At 43.3% G+C, this 25,594-nt stretch overlaps 1 protein-coding gene across 1 annotated transcript in view; it reads left to right on the forward strand.

Moving 5' to 3' along the window:
* The first annotated feature begins 3,569 nt into the window (after positions 1 to 3,569).
* Positions 3,570 to 25,594, forward strand: part of LHFPL2 (LHFPL tetraspan subfamily member 2) — a 162,313-nt gene continuing 140,288 nt past the window's right edge. Inside the window, exon 1 of the mRNA XM_073623816.1 lies at positions 3,570 to 3,715. The gene's annotated coding sequence lies outside the window, so the exon portion shown is untranslated. The remainder of the gene's footprint in view (positions 3,716 to 25,594) is intronic.

Below are 25,594 nucleotides of genomic sequence, written 5' to 3' on the forward strand. Positions count from 1 at the left end.
TCATTGCATTTGCTGACCACATATCTAAAAGAGTAAATATATAAATGAATCTATGAATAAATGTAACACAGAATTTAACCCCTTGTTACACATGCCCACGCCATGACACTACCACCACCATGCTTCACTGATGAGGTGGTATGCTTTGGATCATGAGCAGTTCCTTTCCTTCTCCATACTCTTCTCTTCCCATCACTCTGGTACAAGTTGATCTTGGTCTCATCTGTCCATAGGATGTTGTTCCAGAACTGTGAAGGCTTTTTTAGATGTTGTTTGGCAAACTCTAATTGGGCCTTCCTGTTTTTGAGGCTCACCAATGGTTTACATCTTGTGGTGAACCCTCTGTATTCACTCTGGTGAAGTCTTCTCTTGATTGTTGACTTTGACACACATACACCTACCTCCTGGAGAGTGTTCTTAAACTGGCCAACTGTTGTGAAGGATGTTTTCTTCACCAGGGAAAGAATTCTTTGGTCATCCACCACAGTTGTTTTCCGTGGTCTTCCGGGTATTTTGGGGTTGCTGAGCTCACCAGTGCGTTCTTTCTTTTTAAGGATGTTCCAAACAGTTGATTTGGCCACACCTAATGTTTTTGCTATCTCTCTGATGGGTTTGTTTGTTTTTTTCAGCCTAATGATGGCTTGCTTCACTGATAGTGACAGCTCTTTGGATCTCATATTGAGAGTTGACAGCAACAGATTCCAAATGCAAATAGCGCACTTGAAATTAACTCTGGACCTTTTATCTGCTCGTTGTAAATGGGATAATGAGGGAATAACACACACCTGGCCATGGAACAGCTGAGCAGCCAATTGTCCCATTATTTTTGGTCCCTTAAAAAGTTGGAGGCACATATACAAACTGTTGTAATTCCTACACCGTTCACCTGATTTGGATGTAAACACCCTCAAATTAAAGCTGAAAGTCTGCAGTTAAAGCACATCTTGTTTGTTTCATTTCAAATCCATTGTAGTGGTGTATAGAGCCAAAAAGATTAGAATTGTGTCGATGTCCCAATATTTATGGACCGGACTGTACCTATCATGTGTTATGGTGTCCCACCATGTGTTGATTTTCTTTTCCATTAAGTGACCTCATTTTCTAAAGGTGCTTTCAATAGTGTCAGATTGATTAGTGTTCTGAGTGTTAAACACTTCATCTAAATTAATTTCTCGTGATTCCACATAACCAAAAACATCCATAGCTGCAGCACAACTTAATGTGAAATAGGTGTGATACAATTTATATATGAAGGTAGTTGCGCGCTGTTATTCAAATAAGATAAAATAACAGAATTGCTGCTGCTGTCACCTATGTGTTCCCCAGAAAGATAAAATATGTAGCAAGTGAATGAGACAGTGCTGCATTTAAACAAAATAGCAACAAACTATCACAAAATAAGTAAAAATAAAGGTGCTCAAGAAAAAGTCTATTAGTGACATATAGATGACAAATCTACAGATGTGAAGTTTTTTCCTTGCTTCAAAACAACTTCCACACCAATAGTGCTCCCGCCACCACATGCAATGATCGCTCACTTCCTTATAAGACCCTGCAAGGGGTCAAACACGCCATGCACACAGTGCAACTCCCCCTTCAGGAATGCTCTAAACTGGTCCTTGACAATTCATGTTATGCCCTGTACACACGATCGGACATTGATCGGAAATTCCGACAACAAAATCCATGGATTTTTTCCAACGGATGTTGACTCAAACTTGTCTTGCATACACACGGTCGCACAAAGTTGTCGGAAAATCCGATCGGTCTGAACGCGGTGACATAAAACATGTACGTCCGGACTATAAACGGGGCAGTAGCCAATAGCTTTGGTCTCTGAACTCTCCTCTGTTATCTTATCAGTACATGTACACAGGGTCCTTTCTAGTCATTTCTAGGCAGTTGAGTTTAGAAGCATTTTTTGGAAAGCAAAAAAATGCGTTCAGGATGGATGTTCAGAGGCATTTGAAACGCCAAAAGCCTGTAACAGCTTGTAAACGCAGTAACTCACATTTAGTTTATATGTGTTTTTAATGGAGATACATTTCTGACCAGGGGCTGCCTGTCCATTAAGGGCGCACAAGTGCTGCTCCCCCTATCCATGTGTCTGGCCCCTTTCAGGATGCCGGGCGCATGCATTCCAATGGTGGTGGTGGTGGTGGGGGGGGGGGGGGGGGGTTGGGTTAAAGCACTTGATTAGAGCCAGAGGCTCTAATAGGCTTCAAAATAGGGTGGGCTCGGGGAACGGAGCCTACCCAGGTGTGTTACAACAGTGAATAAATACACTAATCCTCCTCCCGGCCAAACAGGAAACAGGTTTTGAGACCTGTCACCCGATTGGCTAAAAGTACAGGTGATCCTATTGGATACCTAGGAGGAGGGGAGGAGACGCACGGCGGCCGAGCTGGAGGAATGGAGGAGATGCCTGCTGCCACTGCCAGATACCCGTCACCTAGAGGTGCCCTTGGCCACTAGAGGGGAGTGGTTGTTTGCCCCCCCCCCCAAAAAAAACCCACCAGCTGCCACTGTTTCTGACCATTTACTATGTAAAAAACGCTTCTAAACGCAAACGTCTGTAACTAGCTGTAAAGTTCCATTGTTCAGGAGAGGTTTTAAAACGTCCCGCGTACACAAAGACTAATGGCAAAAACATCAATAAACTGCAAATGCTTCTAAACGCTCCTAAACTCCTAAAACACTGCTAAAATACTACTACAAAAAAGCTATTACCAATGATTTTTGCAGCGTTTTTTTTAGCTTAAGACCCCTTTCACACTGAGGCGCTTTACAGGCCCTATAGCGCTATAAACAGCGACTGTAAAGCGCCTCTCTTGTCACTCCAATGTGAAAGCCCGAGTGAAAGCCCGAGTGCCTCCACACTGGAGTAGTGCGCTGGCAGGATGTCAAAAAAACTCCTGCAAGCAGCATCTTGAGCGGTGTCCTGAAATCAATGGGCAGCGCCACTAGCGCCAGCGACGCTTTGAACTCTTTAATGGCCGCTAGCGGGGGTTAGAAGCTCCCCGCTAGCGTCCGAAAAGCCCTGCTAAAATGACGTAAAGCGCCACTAAAAATAGCGGCACTTTACGGCCGACGCCCAGGCGCTGTAAGTGTGAAAGGGCTCTTAGATGCTGCTTGCAGGACATTTTTTAACGTAGCCAGTGTGAAAGCCCTCGGGCACTGGGACTGCAGGGGAGGTGTTTTTCAGGTGCTTTACAGGCGCTTTTTTTAGCCCAAAAGCGTCTGAAAAATGCCCCAGTGTGAAAGGGGTCTTACAAAAATGCTAGGAGCCATACAGTGACAGCTAATACAATGCTGCGCAACGCACCATGCTGAAAACGCCTGACAATACACGTTAGCGCACGTCTACACGTATTGAAAGCGTTTCTAATGATTTCAATGGAAATCCCATGACGGGGACAACGTGTAGCTGTGACTTCATCCTCCTCAGAGCTGTGCTCTCCTTCCAGTGTATGGAGGTCTCCCCTGTACTCAGGGATCTCTCCACAATACACCAGGGACCGTCTGATGACTGCCAGTCTGGAGGGGGCGGGCCCGGTGACATCACAGGGGGGCGGGGACAGGCTGCCCGGGCGGCTGGCTGCTGCTGCTGGGGCTTTCAGTGCACGTTGAATGAGAGTCGGGGGAGGAGGGAGCTCCGTATATACCGGGGAGAGAGTCCGGTCCGCTCTGATCGCTGGACACGTCCATTCCTGGGGTGAGTGTGAGCTCCGCTACATTGTTATCAATGGATCCCAGCCCTCTCCCCATATCAATGGGAGGGGGGGGCTATCCCAGACAGACAATAAAGGGTTAACCCGAGCTTTTCATTGTAAGGGGGGGGGCGACCTGAGCACATGACCCCCCCCCCCCCCCCCCAAGTGTTCTATGAGCCTTTTATTTATAAATGTGTTTATATTGGATATTTATCTTATGTATTTAATCAAATTAGTTTTTTTGAAGCTTTAGCCACCTATTTTATACATTTATATTGTATAGAAATTTATACTGTGTATATATGTGTGTGTGTGTGTGTGTGTGTGTGTGTGTGTGTGTGTGTATGTATGTATATATATATATATATATATATATATATAATATATATATATATAATATATATATTATAAAATCAGACCAGTTTTGAAAGTTTTAGTCTCTTATTTATTTATAAAATGTCTTTGTATTGTATATTTTTGCAGATGAGTTATTGAAAGTTTGTCTCTTATTCATAAATGTGTTTATGCAGATACGTTTTTGGAAGATATATATATATATATATATATATATATATATATATATATATATATATATATATATATATAAAGCTTCCAAAAACTCAGCTGCATGAATATAAATAAAATGCAATATAAATATATATGACACAGACGAGGTTTGGACCCTTTTAATTATTTACAAAACTTTGCAGTTTGTTTCTTTTTTTTTCTTCCATACTTCATCAGCAGTGATCTGTGTCCATTGATGCAAGCTGGAGCTGAAATAGACACATTGTTACAATAGCAACTAGTTAGATGAAACTTGACTGATGCTCCACTTTTGTTTCTTCCCTTTTTTTTTTTTTTTCCACCCCCCTTTTGCTCTAGCTTTGTGTTGCTGTGTGTTATTGCAGTTGCTGACTCTTCTAGGTGTGATTTCATGCAATAACCTCATTCCTTCCAGCATCTAGGAAAAATAGTATAAGTGCTTTCTGATATAATGGTTTTCCTAAGGCAGCTGTGTTCTGCTTTCTGTCCACAGGGGGCGGTAGAGTGGCCTCACGTGTCCTTTGATGACAGTAGAAGTGCGTTTTTTATCTTCTCCTCATCAGTAACTTCATAAAGAATAATCAATGACACACCATGTTTGAAGTCACTGGGAAGGGGGGATCAGTGGTTGGCCTGCAGCTGTGTGCTGAGCACTGGGATGTATTGTGATTGCAGTGGGGATGAGTACAGAGGCTGGTAGATTGGGGGGGGTGATTGTATCTTCAGACAGACCACCCAGCCTCCTAGGGAGGACAGCAGTGTCCTTCAGCTTGAGAACAGAGTATTGTGCTCTGCAACATGTTGAAGTTAGAAAAAAAAAAAAAAAAGCTTTCATTATTTTAATTTTTTTCCTAGCTGTAGCAGTCTTTGTTGGTTTGGTACGCTGTTCCAGCAGAACTCCCTTCCTAATTATGTATTACAGGCATATATATTATATTTTGTACATTGAATGAGTCCCTGCCCTCAAGGAGCTTACAGTCTAAAGTCGCTATCTTCCATACATACACACATGCTAGGCCCTGAGCCTTCGGAGTTCAGGAGGTATTCAAAGTAAATCCACCCAAGCATAGGGTGAACATGCAAACTCCATGCAGGTAGTGTCCTGGAAGGAATTTGACCCAAGGACCCCAGCGCTACAAAGCAGAAGTGACAAGATTAAAGTGTTACTAAACTCCGTAATACGAAAATAGTTCATCTGCCCCCCCCACAGTGCCCACAGCTTATAAATCTTCTTTTTTCCATTAAAATACTGCCACTATATACCTTTTTGGCTGATCTGTATACCACAGTCAGTGATAAACTGCACAGTTTCTCCATTGTTGAGTTCAGGAAGGTGGAGATTTCCACTGCAGCCTGTATACACGCCCACATGTGTGATGTCAATATCATGTGACCTGGCTAGCTCTGATCAACAAAGTATTCTCTCCAGCATAAAAGACACAACTGAGCATGTGCAGGTTGGCTACCCTGCCTGTGTTAGCTGGCCTTCCCCAGATAGACCGTTCAGGAGGGGGAGAATCTGTGCATACAGCAGGGATATGCAATTAGCGGACCTCCAGCTGTTGCAGAACTATAAGTCCCATGAGGCATAGCAAGACTCTTGACAGCCACAAGCATGACACCCAGAGGCAGAGGCATGATGGGACTTGTAGTTTTGCAACAGCTGGAGGTCCGCTAATTGCATATCCCTGGCATACAGGATAAAACAGCCTTACCAATGCAGAGGATTAACCTCTTAAGTTCCGCAGTGAGTATAACAAGCATGATATGCTGCATATACAGACTGATTTTACTGTTGTGGGTTTAGTAACACTTCAAGATTAAAAGCAACAAATTAATACATTTTGTGAAAATTCACTACCTGTCTAGTTCTTGTTGTTTTTTTTTATATATTTATTTTTATTTTTTTCTGGGTGAAGTCCATAATATGTAATGTTACCCGCTATCCTTTTTTACTACTAAGTGCAATTTCTGTTAATAAAATGTAGTCTATTCCCCCCCCCCCCCCCCCCCCCCCCCCCACTCCATCTCATAACATTAGTCTACAGAAAGGGAAAAAAAAACAGGTCACAGATGCAGTTCTAACTGGTCCATACAGGCAGCGTTCTGGTAACAATGGCAACGGTTGGGTAGCCATTGTCCCCCTGTTCAGTGCACACGATCCCAGCTTCCATACATCTACATTTGGATAGGCAGGCTATTCTTTTCTCTAGGTGCTGCGGGTGCATGTGCAGTAATGAAAAGTATGTCGGCTTCCTGATTGCTGCCATGGATACCAGCATGCCATCTAGCTTAGGCATTTGCTTCTGAGGGTTGTTGGTTTTTTTTGTCCTTTCATAGACTTTATCTGCTGTGATTTTCTAAGTCTGCAGATATCAAATCAAATATTAGAAAATTTCAAAGAAAAATCAGTGTTTTTCCTTTTAACAACCTCATTTAGTAAGGTCTTATAGCTTATGCACATGGGTGTAAAAAGAAATGCTTTCAAACTAGTATTGTGTATGGCTGCTTACCAAACTAAATGCAATAGTATTGTGTATTAAGGGCCCATGCACACAGCCGTGTTGTGCTCCGCAATCTTTAAGACGGCTTTCACACCGAGCCGCAGGGGGGCGCCGGTGGCTTTACCATCGTTTTAGCGGCGCTATTTGGCTGCTAGCGGGGCGAATAGGGGGGGGGGTAATCTGCCCGTAAAACGCTGCCGGAGCGGCGTTTTGCCAGTGGGATCGCAGCGCTGCCCCATTGATTTCAATGGGGAGCAGCGGTAGAGGAGCGGTGACTTCACTGCTCCAAAGAAGCTGCTGCCAGGACTTTTTGTGATGCCCTGCCAGCGCACCGCTCCAATGTGAAACCCCCTGGGCTTTTACACTGGAGTGAATGGAGCCGCTTTTTTCAGGTGCTATTTTTAGCGCTGTAGTGCCTGAAAAACGCTGGCAGTGTGAAAGGGGTCTAAGGCTACTTTCACACTGAGGTGGGTGTGGTTAGCAGTAAAGCGCCGCTAATTTTAGCAGCGCTTTACTGCTGTTATAGCGGCGCTTTTTGGCCGCTAGCTGGGCATTTTTAAACCCACGCTAGTGGCTGAATAAAGGGTTAAAAGCGCCACTGCTGAGGCGCTTCAGCAGCGCCCATTGATTTCAATGGCAGGGGTGGTGTATACAGCGCTCCCGTGCCACCCGAAAGATGCTGCTTGCAGGACTTTTTTCTAATGTCCCGCAAGCGCACTGCTCCAGTATGAAAGCACTGGGGCTGTAGGGGAGGCATTTTTCAGGAGCTATTTTTAGCCCAAAAGCGCCTGAAAAACGCCCCAGTGTGAAATGGGTCTAAGAATTCAGTTGGTTGCAGAACATCATAGTAGAAAATTCTGCAACCGCAGTCAGTATTTCTGCATAATTGACATGTGTACACTTTTTTTTTTTTTTTTTTATACGTGTGTATGTGCTGGGATTAAAAACTGCGCTAGAGGGAGGGAAGAAGTTTATTTTATTTTTTTTGGGTGTGAATGGCTTACAGGCCTAAATGCATTCAACTGGAAGCAATTTAGGGACCCTTTACACCAGGGATCCTCAAACTACGGCCCTCCAACTGTTGCAGAACTACACATCCCATGAGGCATTGTAAATCTCTGACATTCAGACATGACTAGGCATGATGGGAATTGTAGTTCCTGAACAACTGGAGGGCCGTAGTTTAAGGACCCCTGCTTTACACCATATGCATTGGGCTACGCTAGGCAACCTTACCCACCACAGACTAGACAATTTTGCCTTGCGTACTATAGAGTCAGTTCAGACCACTGTGCAAAAAAAAAAGTAGGACATGCAGTTCCTTATTTCAGTTCAGCATGTTGGGACAATTTTGACATAGGTACATTGGTTTAGCTTGGATATGCCTCTGGGAGCAGTGTGGAGAGGTGGGCTAATGACATCACCGTCTCCACCTCATCCAGTCAAGGAACACTTTGCATTTATTGAGCGAATGCAAAGTCTCATGCCAAGCGGGTGACCTCCTGTATTCACTAAACAGCATCACTGTAGTACCAGTGTCTACTGATTCCAGGGATTAGGCAGGGTAGAGTACATGCATTGATCTAAGCTAGGCTAATGTAACTATGCAAAAATACACATGCCTGGAATTCAGCTTAAAGTGCAGTTCCACCCAAAAGGGTAGGCACCGCTTATCTGCCTCCCCCCATTCCCCCCCCTCCGGTGCCACACTTGGCACCTTTCGTGGGAGAGGGGATGGAACGGGTACTTGGTTTTGACAGGTACCTGTCCCCACTTCTGGGAGACCTTGCCGCCGCGAGAGCTCTCAAATGTTCGGCCCCACTCCTTTCCCCCACCGCCAGGCCATTTAGAAAGGGCAGCGTGCTTCACGCATGCGCAGTAGGAAACCGGCTGTGAATCCGCAAGGCTTCACTGCCGGTTTCCCTTACAGACAATGAATTTCACTGAATTTAAGGACAGGTAAATGTCCTAACATTAAAAGTCAGCAAAAAAAAAGAGTCCTGTGCGTTTTTGGGTCCAGCTTTCAAAAAAGGTGGGCTTCACAAATGTGAGGCTGCGGTTGGCAGTCCAGGGTTCGGTGCGTTCCTGTTCACTGGTTCAGGTGTGAATTTTTGCCTGAATCGCGCCTAAACTGGTGAACTGGAATGCTCCGGACCCCGGACTGCAAACCACAGGGGCACATATGTGAACCCAGCCTTAAACGAAACGTTACTTTCAAAAAAGTTGGAAAAAAGAAAAGGGCGCAGTGTGTTTATTTATGTCATATTGGCACATCTCTCTTCACAGCACACAACAGAACCCTTGGGTCTATTCACACCAGGTGCTGCATTACAATGTAGTGTGGTGTGTGGTGCATTGCAGTGAGATCACTGCAGTGCTAATCATGGCGCATTGCACTTTTTTTTTTAAAAGAAACTTTATTGAAATGATACACTGCCATTTCATTAAATTTTCTCAGCCGCCGAGTGGTGTGAGGAGGTGGCTTGCCTTGCACTTTCTGTAAGAAAATCCTGTGTAGGTATCAGTTTTTTATTCCCCTCCCCCCATCTGAATGAGCCATTACAAAGAGCTACGTTTGCGGAGAACTGCAATATTCTGTGATGCCCAGGAAAATCCACAATCTCACTACAGGAATCTGAGGTCCGATTTGTTGCCATGGGTTATTGCACATTATTCTTCTCCAGTTAATGGCACATCGTCTTGGATATTCAGGGAGGTGCCTGTGCTGTGGTCCTGGCACTGAATGCTGTGCCAAGCTGACATTGTGTATCTGTTGGCATTCTGTATGGTAACTGGTGATCTCAGGATGACTCGTCCCAGAATTCTTTGCTTTGTTGTTGTACATGTGAACTTAATGGGACTACTAATGCTGCTGGGACCATTTGTGAGAGAGCTCAGTACACTCAACATTTACCACAAAGCATTAGGTTTTCACTAGAAGCCCATTACTTGTGTTATACAGTATAAACTAGCTGTGCTTGACTTTCTATATATCCTCATTGAAGTAATATCTGAACTGTTATATAAAGTATCTCACAAAAGTGAGTACACCCCTCACATTTCTGTAAATATTTTATTACATCTTTTCATGTGACAACACTGAAGAAATGACACTTTGCTACAAGTAGTGAGTGTACAGCTTGTATAACAGTGTATATTTGCTGTCCCCTCAAAATAGCTCAACACACAGCCATTAATGTCTAAACCGCTGGCAACATAATTGAGTACACCCCTAAGTGAACATGTCCAAATTGGGCCCAAAGTGTCTGGCCACCATTATTTTCCAGCACTGCCTTAACCCTTTTGGGCATGGAGTTCACCAGAGCTTCACAGGTTGCCACTGGAGTCCTCTTCCACTCCTCCATGATGACATTACGGAATTGGTGGATGTTAGAGACCTTGTGCTCCTCCACCTTCCGTTTGAGGATGCCCCACAGATGCTCAATAGGGTTTAGGTCTGGAGACATGTTTGGCCAGTCCATCACCTTTTACCCTCAACTTTTTTAGCAAGGCAGTGGTCATCTTTGAGGTGTGTTTGGGGTCGTTATCATGTTGGAATACTGCCCTGCGGCTCAGTCTCTGAAGGGAGGGGGATCATGCTCTGCTTCAGTATGTCACAGTACACGCTGGCATTCATGGTTCCCTCAATGATCTGTAGCTCCCCAGTGTCGGCAGCACTCATGTAGCTTCAGACCATGACACTCCCACCACCATGCTTGACTGTAGGCAAGACAAACTTGTCTTTGTACTCCTCACCTGGTTGCTACCACACACGCTTGACACTATCTGAACCAAATACGTTTATCTTGGTCTCATCGGACCACAGGACATGGTTCCAGTAAGTGAATTGGTCCCAATTAGCCATTTTCCCTCCCCGGTGTCATGTGACTCGTTAGTGTTACAAGGTCTCAGGTGTGAGTGGGGAGCAGGTGTGTTAAATTTGGTGTTTTCGCTGGTAGTTGATGTCACCTTTCGGCATCTGCCCAGTTATGGGTGGATAGTTCCTCTGCTTTATATTCCTGATTAAAAGTGTCCTCCATACATCTGTACTACATTATATGCCTTGCAGTAAATATTTCCATTTGCAATGATCTAAATACAGATTGATTTCACAATCTGGCCATTTCACTCTTCCCCCTTCACCATATAAACTAAGTGGCAAAGTGACATGGACTTTTCTAGATGGTGAGTAATGGAGTGCAGCATGAATATGTCACTTTATAATAGAAAACTGATGTCCTGAGCTGCAGGATTATTTTGCTGCAAGAAAAAAAAAAAGAAAGGCTTCCTATGTGTACACAGGGAAAGACTCTGTTCTGTTGTACTGTGAAGCAGATATATAAAACTGCAGAAAAGTATAGACCATAGCACTAAGGGAGCTGTTTGGAATCTAGTTGAATATTGTGGACTACTTGTGATGAGCACAGTGCTGCGTAGAGAGGATGGAATGGGCTTAAAGCAGGGGTGCCCAATCTTTCGAAGAGCGAGGGTCACTTAAGCAACTTGGTAACCTGTCACGGACCACAATGGGAGGAGCGGGCAGATGGCAGGTCCATGTCCACTCTGCATATATGGACACAGCCTACTCTACGGGCCCGCCGTTCCGCCCAGACGGAAGAGGACAGATCCCCTTCTGTTTTTTTATTGGATTGGAGGTAAATGGAGGATCTGATTGGGTCAGACCGATTGTGTGAAAGGGGCCTAAGGCTTTCACACTGATACGCTGTGGTTTACCTACACCACGGGTGCAGTGCACCTGTGGCTTTTCTGAGGGGTAATTGCTGCACTTTGCCATAGACTTCTATTATATGCTGCAGGTGTAGTGCATTTTCTGAAAGCGCACCAAATTCACAGGTAATAACAGAAGTCCATGGCCTCATTCTCACAAGGTGGATCCGCTTCCACGGAGTCCGGCGGATGACAGGTCCCTCTCTGCTCAGTGAGCGGGGAGGGGCTTGTCGAGCGCTGCTGGTTTCTATGGAGAGATCAGACGAAAACGGACAGCATGTCCGTTTTCATCAGATCTCACCCGATCTGCCAGCGACGGATCTGAACGTAGAGGCATCCGTCTGCTTTTAGCAGATCAGACCGGGTCGGATATCAGCGGACATGTCACCGCTGACATCTGTCGCTCCATAGACTAGCATGGAGCGCCCACTCAGGTCCGCCGTCAAAACTGAGAGGCGGACCTAAACGGTCCGACCGTGTGAAAGGGGCCTATATCTCAGGGCAGGTAACCCGCAGGTGCACTGTGCTGCACCTGCAGATCAGTTTGAAAGCAGCCTAGTAACCGCTGCAGAACAGATATACATAACATATATACACACTGATTTTAGTAATAAACTTGCCTTTTAATAAGTCTTCCATTCTGCTATCTCCAGCTGTTGGTGTCCCAGGCAGAGTGCATTTGGTATCACTTTACCTGTGACAGGAGACGGCGCTATACAGGAAGCATCGGCTTATGTGGCTCTGCTCCGCAGCCGCTGGCTTCCTCTACCACCGACCTCATTAACAACCCTAATGCCCTGAGATGGTGGTATCTGGGCTTGCCAATTGGCCACCCCAGATTAGGAGGTTGTGGGCCACTGGTTGGGCATCCCTGGCTTAAAGGAATCTTGTTCTGAAAGAAATATGGAAGCCACAATTGCTACTGAAATCTTTTGAACAAAGCATTTAAGGCTCCATTCACACCTGAACGATTTGGATTGCAAGCGGATGTGCCGTGATTCCAGAATCACAACAAAACGCGATGCGTTTGCGCTGCCATTATTTCTTAATGACACCCCAAACACAGTTGCGATTTTTGCCTGGTTTGTCAAGCGACAAAATGCGCTACCATTGCGGCAAACGCAAACACTCCTGGCTCTGTGCCAAGATTTGTTGCACAAGTGTTTTTAGAGCAGAGGGAAGCCCATTCAAATGAACGGTGCCGCTCCTAAAAACGCTCCACTAAAAAACGAAAATAAAGCTAAAAAAAAAACGCACTGCAGCAGCTGTCGCTGTGCTCTTCTCAGGTTTGAATGGAACCTTAAGCCTAGGTTCACATATGTGCGATCTCGGACATTACATGTGATTCGCACCCACACCGCAGGCGCCGATCACATACGATGTCTGTGCAGTGCAAGTTCAGCCATAGATTGCACACAGGTGGACATCATTTCACTAATTATGTGACTTCTGAAGGTAATTGGTTGCACCAGAGCTTTTTATGGGCTTCATAACAAAGGGGGTGAATACATACGCACATGCCAATTAGTTTTTAATTTCTGAAAAATAGTTTTATGTATATATTTTTCTAATTTTACTTCACCAACTTAGACTATTGTGTTCTGATCCATCACATATAATTCAGATTAAAAAAAACCATTGAACTAAAGGCTGTAATGTAACAAAATAGGTAAAAAGCCAAGGGGGGTGAATACTTTTGCAAGGCAATGTGTGTGTATATGTATGTGTGTATACACTGTGCAAAAGTTTAAGGCAGGTATGATATGATAAAAGTTGATTTCGATTAAATATGCCATTAGAAGTGTCTATAGTTAATTGATAAAAATAAACAAAATTTTACGAAAATCAGTACTGGGTGTGACCACCCTTTGCCTTCAAAACAGCATAATTTCTTCTAGGTATACTTGCACACAGTTTTTGAAGGAACTCGGCAGGTAGGTTACTCCAAACATCTGGGAGAACTAACCATAGATCTTTTGTGGATGTAGGCTGCTTTAAATCCTTCTGTCTCTTTATGTAATCCCAGACAGACTCAATGATGCTGAGATTGGGGCTCTGTAGGGGCCAAAGCATCACTTCCAGGACTCCTTGTTCTTCTCTACACTGACGATAGTTCTTAATGACATTGTATGTTTGGTGTCGTTGTCCTGCTGCAGAATAAATTTGGGGCCAATCACACGCCTTCCTGTTGGTATGGCATGATGGATAAGTATCTGTCTGTATTTCTAAGCATTGAGGGTACCATCAATCCTGACCAAATCTCCAACTTCATTTGCAGTAATGCAGCCAAACTTACAAGGGACCTCCACCATGCTTCACTGTTTCCTGCAGACTCTCATTATTGTACCGCTCTCCAGCCCTTCAGCGATCAAACTGCTTCCCGCCACAGCCAAAAATTTCAAATTTTGACTCTTCGGTCCAGAGCACCTGCTGCCATTTTTCTACACCCCAGTTCCTATCTTTTCGTGCATAGTTGAGTTGCTTAGTATTGTTGAAGGTATGGCTTTTTTGCCACAATTTTTTTTTTTTTTTTTTTTATGAAAACCATTTCTGGTCAGACCTCTCCGGATAGTAGATGGGTGTACCCGGGTCCTCCTGGTTTCTGCCAGTTCTGTACTGGTGCACTGCTGGACATCTTCTGATGTTGAAGGTAAGTAGTAAGCATGATGTCTCTTTCATCTGCATTAAGTTTCCTTAGTCGACCGCTTTGTCTACGTTCCTCACCATTGCCCGATCAAAGGTGTGCTGAGAGATATAGGCAGACCATCATGCCATACCATCAGGGAGGCATGTGATTGGCCCCCACAGATGCGTCGTTTATTCACAAGTGCAATCTTCCGCCAGGACAGACGGACTTGTAGTTTTCCGTAGACAAGAGTGTGGTAATTAGCACACTTGTAGTTTTGTTGACAATTCCTCCAGCTTTCTAACAGCCTGAACAAAGGTATGGGCAAAGAGCTGGAGGAAGAGTGTTTAGCCTGACAATGCACCCGCTTTTCACTGATCTCGGGTGCAGGCTCCTGTTTCCTGCAAAAACATGTTTGTTTTATATTTTTCGTTAAAGGTGAACTTTGCCTTTTTAAGCATGTTGATTACAATTAAAAAGTAATCCTCAGTTAAAATTAATACCTGATGATCCTGGCAAGAAGGGCCTTATTCAGGCCCTTTTTGCTATAGAGCGTCAATGTTTTGTCCTTGTCACCTAGTTGTGCTCCTTTGTTACCCTGTCATGCAGGCTTTTGATAGATCTTGCAAGTGGCTCTCATCACAAGTTGTGTAGGCATGGTCAACTGTTCGTCACCATCCGAGAACCCACCCTGAGAAATACCATGCAGCCATCGATAGTGTACATGGACAGGAAATAGCTGCATGGAGGATGCCAGGGATCAACAGCATTGAAACAATTCTGAAGATAAAAAAAAAAAAGAGAGACCGCAAAAATTAAAAAATTAAAAACCAGGCAATTGTTTGATACATGGTGCTTTAGTAAACTAAATGTAGAGAAAAAATCTCCACATCTCACCTGATGAGGCAACTATGGGAAGGGGAGGGGGGGTTGTTAAGTGCCAAAAATTCAATATCACATATAGCAATATACGTAAAAAGCCATACATTTTATTTATACTAAAGTTAAAAACTGATATGATATCATGGATATATAGTGCAACAATATGATCGTTCTGTGCAAACAATGCATGCTGAGAAATGTGTGGATCAATGCGTTTCGCCCAAATAGGGAGGCTTCTTCAGGATCCAGTTTGCAACATTGGTAGGTCTAATAACTAACACTGTATTAATTATACATAATAAAACCTACCCAAATAATTTATTTGCAAAAAAAAGAAACAATACTGCATCAGTTCATGAAATGATGCAGTATTTTTGTTTCTTTTTTGTAAATAAATGATTTGTGTGTTTTATGTATAATATAGTGTTTATTAGGTATTAGACTTGTCAGTGTTGCAAACTGGATCCTGAAGAAGCCTCCCTATTTGGGCGAAATGTGTTGATCCACACATTTCTCAGCACGCATTGTTTGTACAGACCGATCATATTTTGTTGTACTATATATCCATGATGCCATATATGTTTTAAACTTTTGTATAAATGACATTTATGGCTTTTTATGTATATTGCTGTATGTGAGATTGAGTTTTTGGCACTTAAAAATCTCCCCTCTCGCTGGAGCAATCTAGTGACTGATTTTGTCAGCAGAGCTGAGCTATGAAGTTAAATGGCAAATGCCGCAAGCTGTAGAACATGCTAGAACTAGTTTCCTGCCCTGACGAGTCGCATATTCATTCCTGCAAGGGGCAGGACTCAGTCCTCCATCATAATTGGATTTTGTGGGGTACCTTTCACGAGACATCAGGTACTTTTGGGCCTTTGCCACAGTAAGAGATGCCAGCTCTGAAATGAAATATATACGACGTGAGGTAAGAGCTGTTGAGAACTTATTGTCACCTGTACAGACTAAATTGGTGGGAGTACCGCGTATAAAGAAAATGACATTTGGGCGCCAAAGCAACAGTTTGCTTTTATTTTTTTAGGTATTGGTCATGGCATGATTCAGCGTAGCAAAAAAGGGAGATGTCTCTCCAGAAATGACAGGTAAAGGAGCCTGCTGCTGTGTCTTGTAAAACGCTCCAGACTTGCTAAAGCAAGGTATATATGAAGTTCCTCTATAAAGAGACCTTGTTGCCACACCACTCATTTCAACCAAAAAAATTACCTTAGTATTATATGTGCATTTAATACATTTTGTTTTGCATGTGGTTTTCCTGGAAATGCCTTCCTTGTATAGACCTTTAAAAGTCCTTAGACTGCTGCAGATTGCTGTTATTTTGGATGTGATGTCCGCAACCCCAGCAGACTCCAAGCTGACCCTACGCTCCTTGAACTAGATAAAATGTTCTGTAAAGAGCTCAGGGGAGGGGCGAAGGAGATGGGTCAGCACAGTCAGTAATTACACTCCCAGAAGAGGAGGGGCTATAATGTTCAAAGATGGGGGAGGGGGGCTGTGCTAGGGAAATTTACACCAGGGCTGGACAAATCCTGGTCCCCATGGTAACTGAAAACTTTTTGGCAACTGGGTCATTGAGAGCTATTGTCAGTAAGGAGATGAGCTCTGAAATGCTGGTGTTTTACCAAACATTGCCTTTTATATTTAACAGCAGTACTCAAGGCTACTAACCAACTTTTCCTGCCTTGTATTACTTCCTCATTAGCTGGTGCTCTCCTTTAATCAACATTGTGCATTTCAATAGCCTCTATCCATCACCAGTACCAGGGGCTGTGTGCATATGAATGTGGAGTGTAGCTTCCCTCTCCATCTGGAACTCACGGTGTTCATAGCAATGGCTTAGAGCTGTAATCTGTGCACAATACAGGTGAATAATGGCTATGCAGATCTGCAGTTTAATTAGTGACGTTCTTAGGAACCGAGAGCTTGGGAACATGGAGCACCATGGAATTGGATGACAAGCAGCTTTACTGTCTACAAAAAAACAGTACAGATAAATGAGTAGTTAGAACCAATCCCTGATCTGCATTTTTTTTTTTCTAGGTTTTAGGCTCAAATGTTTTTGAAAACACTGGATCAGCATGAAAGCCATATAACTAGAGTTGTCTACTAGAGTAGGTTGTGCCCAGCCTCAATCATATGAATAGTTTTGTATGAAGGAATCTCTGTAGACTTGTATGGCTGGGCTATGCCTGACTTAAAGCGGGGTTCCACTCAAATTTTTAACTTAATCTTACCCCCTTCAGTTAATTGCATAGATGTTCAAATGCCGCACGAAAATTTCTTTTTATCACTGTAATTACCTTTATATTGTACTTTATTGTGGCACTTCCTGTCTCTCCTCCCATGGGAGTAGGCGTGTTTATTGCCTTTCCCCAGCGTCGCACTGTCTCCTGGGAGCTTAGTGTCAGGCTTCCCAAGATTCAGTGCGGAAACAATGATCATGCGTTTGAACAAGCTGTGAATGAACAGCATTCACCGCATCCAGGAAATCTATGCTTGTGGGCTTCACATGCCCACGAGCAAGATGGAAACAGCCAGCATCACATTTTTTAAGTTATTCTTTAGTACAAAAACAGAGGCGGAAATATTACACCCAAACTGTGAGTATTATTTTGGGATTAGCAAAGTGTCTCAATGACCTAAAAAAAAAAAAAAGATTGGTCGCTGGACTCCCGCTTTAAAGTTGTGTTTTTTTTTTTTTTGTTTTTTTTTTTAAGTTGGCTACTGGGTCTGGGTGAGCTTTTTCCTGTCCTGCTTTACAAACACGCGCGTGGTAAGATGCCAATGTGTTTTTTAACGGAAACGAACAACCGTTTACAGCATCCGCTTTTGCAATTATGACATTTAGTAAAATTGGGCACTCGGACCAGAATGCAAAAGAGGTTACATTATGGTAGCTTCTTCAAAGAGGCACAGTTCTTAATTTCTAGTTGGGACATGCAGAGATCAGCTTAATAATTTGAGTTATTGTTTAATAAAAAAAGATAAAAAATCCAATAAATTTTTATAGAAATAATACTACAAAAACATCCATGAACAGTAAAAAAAAGTCTAAAAGTTTAAATAAACTTGAAGTACAACTAAAGGCAAAGCTGCTCTTCCTTTTTTTTTTTTTTTTTTTTCCCCCCGTTTTGGACAGTGGAGAAAAAAATAGTTCCTGCACTACTATTCTATGTGTTACATAGACTGCAATGTTAAAACCACAAAAGTTGCAAGGAATTTGTTTTTTTTTCTCATCTTTGCAACTTTGGCTGCGACTTCACAGGGTTTTGTAAGTTCAGTATTCTATGTCACACTCTGTATTGTTATGATTTGCCAAAGTCAAATGAAAGTCGCAATGCAAAGTTGCATGACTTTAGGGCCACAGCAATGTGAACCAAGCATTACTGGCAGCACTTAAAGTGGTTGTAAAGCCACTTTGTTGTGTTAATAGGATCCCTTGTGTTCCATTATGTTATGTGCTTTATAAAAAATATGTAGGTTTATACCTCATTTCAGAGCGGGGAGGTCGATGACGTCGCTGCCCTTTTAAAAAATAATAAAAATTAAAGCCTCCATAAAAACAGATATTTTGTCACAGTAGTGTCTTGTTCCCCGCTTCAAATCCCCCCCCCCCCCCCCCCAACCACAGTAGTATCGTCTGCCAGCGGGCTGAACGGAAAAAAACCTGACAGCTCAGGTCGGAGCCGATGTACTAACTAGTCAATGTTAATACAGTGATCTCTCTTGCTGTGCTATTGAGTTCTGACAGGAGTACGCCCCCCCCCTTCCAGAACACTCCAGTTAGCGCTCTCAGCCATTGGCTGACCTTATTCGGTCGTGCCCCTTTGACAGAAGCCGTACTAATGGCTGGCTTCTGTTGGACCGCCTGCAGTCCCTATGGACCAAATGTAGGCCCGTTTTCTATTGAACCAGCTGATGCTGCCTAACATTTGGCCCGTGTCTCCTAGGCTTTCGTTTTTATGGCTCATTTGAGGCATTCGAAGATGAGCATTGTGTGTTTTGCATTCTCTACATTGTCAATATTGTGGTCAGTGTCATGACAGCTTTGTCAAGATTAACATCTCTAGCTGCAGTGTTTTATTCGGCAAGTTCAACCAAACAATACTTTTTAGCCATGCAAAGTAACCTATGACCTCCTACTACTTGGGATTAACTTAAGCATGACATAAAGCTGAACCCTCCATCCTAAAGTACTTTGTTTAAGTGTCGTCATATTGGTCTTTTAAATTTACTGCCTTCTTTTCTGTAGGCAGTAGGAACTTGCATGCCATGACCTGAAAACAGGTTTACAAATGAGTATTTAAAGTGGATATGTCATTAACATTCACACTTCACATGAAACACATAGGCACATGTTAGTATTTACAGATTGTTTTTGTTTTAAAGCAGCCTCTACACCCGGCTTAGTGTACATTCTCGGCATGCATTGGTGCCGGGATTGTTCTCTATTTTATGCATGTCTGTAAGTCGTCAATGTATCCATAAAATCCAAACAGGAATCTGTCATAAGCCGCAGTGAAATGCTGGGTGTATTTTGTTGGGGACTGTTGACTTTTGCTAAGTGCCGTAGGTGTCAATGATGGGGGGAACAAACCTCTTTAGCAGAGCTGCCATTAATCCATAAGCATTAGAGGCTTATTCTGAATGATTTTAAAGATAATCTGTCATCAGACCAAATACCTGTATGGGAGTCATCTGATGCTACTATTGTCTCACTTCTGGGTTGTGTACTAGGCATTGAAGCACCTGTTATTTATCGCTATGAGTGACATGGCTTCAGGGAACACGGGTCTGTGTCAACTTCCTGTATTTCATCCTGACATTTAGCTTATACAGCTGGATATCCTAGTAACTATATATTCCTATGCTTGCATGCATCCATACCTTTTTAAAAGTCTCTGATGTTAACACTAGCATTGGATTTTCGGATCTCTCCCCAAGAATGATGTGCTGGGAGACCTCTCCCCATCCCCTGTAGTGCCGTAACTGCGACTGTTTCTTTTGCGACTCATTTGGTGGTCTGAAGCTAAGCATGCACGGTTCAGAACTTCCTCTCTTTCCATAGGTCAGGGGTTAGCCTCATTAGAAGCGTGCATCATAACCTTTTAGTGCAGCCCACAATGGCCCAGTCCTCACCTAAATGTCATATTGGGTGGGATTGGGCTGTGTATAACCAAACTTGGGTCGATCATAAATGGCCTGATCACACCCTGTTAGGCAGCATCACGTAAATGCTATTTTGGGGAGCACTCATAAGAAAGTTAGAAGGCAAATTATCACTTAGAGATTTTTGTCTTCTGAAAAGAAGGAAGAAAACACCTTGATGACCTCCATCTGCTGTTTCTGTTCTGGATGAGTTGTAAGATATGTACTGGGCCCCTGGTAGATGCACAGGTAGATATCATCTGCCATTTGTGGTCACCCTAGAATCTGACAGGTTGACCGGTACATTCAGCTTGCCCATTAATGGTTTGAATCTCGTCCAGTGCCTGCTGAACCAGCCGATATTCGAACCCTGTATGGCCGGCCTTGCATAGAAGACTGATGTCCTAAAAAAACAGTGGTACTTTAAATTTTTTAAATGTTCTTGTTTGGGCATAGCCCTTTATTTACTGCAAGCTTATTTACAGTCATGAGTTGATTGCCTTGCTACCTCTGCTGGAAGTGTTTCAACCATCTACCACTTGGGGCCAGTTCCTACTGCTGTGATGTCAGACATTGCATGTGATTCGCACCACACTGCTGTGCAAATCACATGCGATGCAAATTCAGCCATACAGCTTGTATGGTTGAATTTGTATCGCATTCAGACCAAACTCACACAGGACTTTTTTTTTTTTTCTGTCCGTACCAGAATCTGATTCCTGTCCGAATTGACAGTTCGCACTGCGATATGCGAACTGAAATGGGGGTGTCATACACTTTATATTGACACACCCAGTAGTTCGCATAGGGCGGTGTGAACTGCCTGCGAGTTTTATGCATGGCGGAAGCCCGCCCTGGGTTTCCAGGGTTCCCGCATTGCTGCAGTGTGAACCGAGCCTTATTTGGGAAAATAATGATTTCTAGCTTTAATCTTGACTTTTTCTCCTGCTATTTTGAAGTCATGCCCCTTTGATCTATCTTCTTAATATTGAAAATGCTCTACCCCCTGAACCTTATTTACTTGCTGATAAACTTCAAATTGCTATTAGAGGGACAGTGCATTAACATACAATGCATCACCCAAGATTGGAGACCTTTTAAGGCTAGTACACACACGGGCCACTATAGAAACCGCCCGACATTTGGCCCATGTGTATAACGGCCAGTCTGACAGAAGCCGCCCATTTGATCGGCTTCTGTTGAAGGCTCATGACTGAAAAAGGTCTGCTGATCGGCTCCTGATCAGCGCTCTCAGCCAATGGCTGAGAACACTGACCAGCTTATTCTGGCAGGGGGGGCTGTCTGCCCTGTCAGAACACAATAGCACAACAACGGAGATCGCTGTACTAACATCAGATTGTTAGTACAGAGGCTCTGACTGAAGCTGTCAGGTTTTTGTTTTTTTTTTCATTCAACTAGTGGTGTGCACTAGGCTTAAAGGGGTTGTAAAGTCTGGTTTAAAAAAACAAAAAACAAAACAAACATGTCATACTTGCCTCCTCTGTGCAAGGGTTTTGCGCAGAGTGGCCCCGATCCTTCTTTTCTGGGGTCCCTCCGTGGCGCTACTGGCTCCTCCTTTTCTCGAGTGCCCTGACGGAGAAATGCTTTCCCTGGGTGCACTCATGTGGGTGTTCTCCTGAGTCCTGCTGCTGCGTCCATTGACACAGACAGCAGGCCCCGGGCTCCCGCATCATTTGATTGACAGCAATGAGAGCCAATGGCTCCTGCTATCAATCTATCCAATGAGGACCTGAAACACTGTCTGGAGCTGTGCTCGTCGCTGGAAAGACCGGGTTCAGGTAAGTAAAAGGAGGGCTCTGGTGGGGGGGGTGGGGGGGGGTGGGGGGGGGGGGGGAGCTGCAGCACGGGAGGTTTTTCACCTTAATGCAAGGAATGCATTAAGGTGAAAAATCACGAGGGTTTACAACCCCTTGAACACTGTCTGTCCTACCAAAGGGTTAAAGTCTACTTTACAACTAATATCGGAGATCTGCCAGCACAATACAGTACAGACGGGATTAATTCTGGTACACATACTGTTCCTCCCCTACTCACTCCTTAGGCAGACTTTTTTTTTTATGTTCTGCTATACTCCAGATGCATACCAGCGTACAGCCACATCTGGTAGTTGCTGTCCATAGGTGACTGTATGCAGTAGCTGCGAGTCCTGCGGAAATGTTTATGCCGGTTCTGGACGTTCATGCATGCTGTAAGGCTCCCTTGCAACTGTGTGCATGAGCCCAAAAAGTTAACAGCATTCCTGCCCGATTCACTTTAAAGTGAACCTATCACTGACCTGTATAATTCAAACCGAGCATATAATAAAGAATGCATAAACAGAGTTTACCTCCAGTGAAAACCACATTCTCCTTATGTGTTTTTTTTTTTTTTTTTTTTTTTTTTTTCATTACATACTCTGTTTGGATTGCCCAGGTTTGTGACAGGTTCACTTTAAGGGTACATTTAATGTATTTTGCCTTTAGCACAGCTACAGTGTTTTCTGGATCAGTCATTCACTGACTTAACCTCCCTGGTGGTATGATTATTTCGGATTTTAGGTGCTGAAAGCGGTACAATTATTTTGCATGGAAATTTGGCGTTTTATATTGTAGGCCTGTAATTCTTAACAATAACACACTTAAATCTTTCCACCAAGAGTCTAGTAGATATCCCGGGTATGATGAAGTTTGAAACACAAAATCATAAATTATAATATAATAAATATAAATAATAAAAAATAAAATAATAAAATAAATTTCCCCACGATTCACTATCGCTCAATTCCACAAGTGTTCAAATTTACTATCGCTGTTTTCTAGCTGGTCTAAAACCACTTTTGACGTAAAGGGACGCTTTTTGGTTGCTATGGACGATCTCCAGTTTCCAGGCAGAAAGAACAGTATATATAATATAAAACTGTATGCAGGGCATGGGCCAAAGCATTGGGGATTACAGTACTGCATGTGTTATGATTTTTACAGTTTTTTTAATTTGCCGCCAAGCTCCGCCCCCGTGCGTAGCGACGCTCGCAAGAAACGGAGCCTGGCACAAAGAGGCTTCGGAGGAGACAGAGCCCGTAGACAGCGCAGGGGACGTCGCAGGATCCTGGGGACAAGGTAAGTATACCGCACCAGGATCCTGCAATGCAATCCCGAGTGTGGCTCGGGGTTACCGCTAATGGTGCTGAAATTTAACCCTGAGCCACACTGGGAATACCGCCAGGGAGGTTAAGCCCCATACACACTATTAGATTTTCTGCAGATTTTCTTCAGATTTTTGTCTTCAGATTTACTAAAACCATATGAGGTCAAATCTTAAGAGTTTCAATTTGTATGCAATCGGGCAGGCCCTTGCACTACATAGTTTTTGGTAAATCTGAAGACAAAAGTCTGCAGAAAATCTAATAGTGTGTATGGGGCCTTAAGCTTGAAATTGTTTTTTAAAATGAAATCTGCACCTTCACCCTGTCGGGTGATTATATTCCACAAGGCCTCTCGACTTTTTAAAAATGTTTTGAAAATTGGGGCCATAGGAAGGAATTGACCATTACCTTTTTCTTGTTACTGCTCTTCACTCATCTATTTAAATGGCACCACATGCGTAGGGCCATTTCTCGGCTCCCCGAGGCTCTCCAGCTCTCATACTGCTCCTCCAGCAATGGAGAGCTTTGGCTCTATGTGTAAATAAACAATTCTGATGATGAAGCCTTTTAGCAAGTTTTCTCTGATCTGTACTGGGATCTCCAGCTTTGCTCAGTATGTCAAAGTTTTTATGATTGTTAGGAAAACAAAAGCAAACACAATGACTGCCATTTCCTTTGTGAGAGCGAGATTTGTGCTTTTCTCATGTAAACAAGCTTGATTTGTATTTGGCCTATTTAGCATCCAAATTCACTAATCTACCAAAAGTGCCAATTAAAGGACATAGAGACCCAAACAATAAATCCTTATTTGGTTCCTTTTAGGTTTGCTAAACTGATCATATGTTAATCCAAATTCGGCCAGATCAGCAGGGACTGCCCGACATTCAATCCATGTATGGACAGGGCGGTTGTACAGCTGTCCATTGGTTGCACAACCACCCTGTCGGATTTTTGCCACTTGATTAACCACACAGGCTATGACTGGCAGCGCTGATCTGTATTCTGATGGCTGGGAAGTCTCCCTTTTGTCACAATACAAGAACTCAACGGGGAGGATCCCCCCCATCCAACTCAAATGTGTAGAAAGAGAAATCAAGGATTTTTTTTTTTTTTTTTTTATGTTTTAAGCCCACTGATTGAGTGAAAAAAGACTCCTCTACAACCAGCCTAATATACAATTGATAAGTATGTCAGTAAATATTCCCCCTCTACCTGCCTATAGAAAGGAAATAATGGGCAGCACAAGTGCAGACTACCGCCATCACTGTATACATGAATGGCTCCCCAGTTGGATGTGGCTGGATTAATTGCACCTTTTGAAAAAACACATGGACTAACCTGGCCAGTAATCAAGTTGAAAACCGAACTTTCTGTTGATCAAAAATGGTGCATATGATTGTGCCATCATTTGTTTTTTGTTTTTCTGAACAAAATCAAGCATGTTGGATCAGGCACTTTCTATTGCAGCACCAAAATTGCGTGTCGCAGCAGCTGGCACACTAATGATTTGAAAAACTAAAGACCAAGAATTTTGACTCCATATATGGCTGGCCTGACACACTAGCCAGTATTTCTACAGGCTCAGGCTGACCACAAATGGCAGATCTCTACTGCTTTAGGGCTTTGGACTTTGATTCTTGTTTTATGTAATTGCCTTCGTCCAAAATGTGCTGCTTCTGGGAGACCTTTATGTATACCAATGGGTTATTAGAAGTATGATATATTTTTTTTTTTTTTATCTTTATTTTTTTATATTTGACTGATCTTGTTGAAGTGAATGTAAGGCTCAGTTCACACTAGCCAACTCCAAAGTTGCACAGTTTTCAGTGCAGCTTTGGAGTCCGACCTTTGATAAGACTTTTATACTTGACTTGGAATTGAAGCTGTGTCAAAGTCGGATAACGGTAGTGCAGGAGCCTTTTCTAAAGTCACAGCGACTTCAGTAGTTTCAACTGGAATGCCTCTCATAGAGATACATGGCATATCACGTGTCCTGCGACTTTGGGTCTAAAAGTCGGATCATAAGACGCAGGAGTGTGAACCAAGCCTTAAACTTTCTTTGCTCTCTTCTCTTACTGGTGTCAGTTGCGATGCTTTCGGCTATCTCCTTGAGGACTACAGAACCACGCACCTCCTATATATGGAGAATAGGAGAGAGGTGGAGTTCTGTAGTCCTATATTGCTTTGGTTATCTAGATTCTTCTGGCATTTGTCTTACTAGCAGGATTACTAGGTTAAAATGGGGAAAAAAACGAAAGTGTTTGTTACCCCAACATTTCATATTCCT

Source organism: Aquarana catesbeiana, linkage group LG01 (genome assembly GCF_042186555.1).
Source record: "Aquarana catesbeiana isolate 2022-GZ linkage group LG01, ASM4218655v1, whole genome shotgun sequence".
Lineage (NCBI taxonomy): Eukaryota > Metazoa > Chordata > Amphibia > Anura > Ranidae > Aquarana > Aquarana catesbeiana.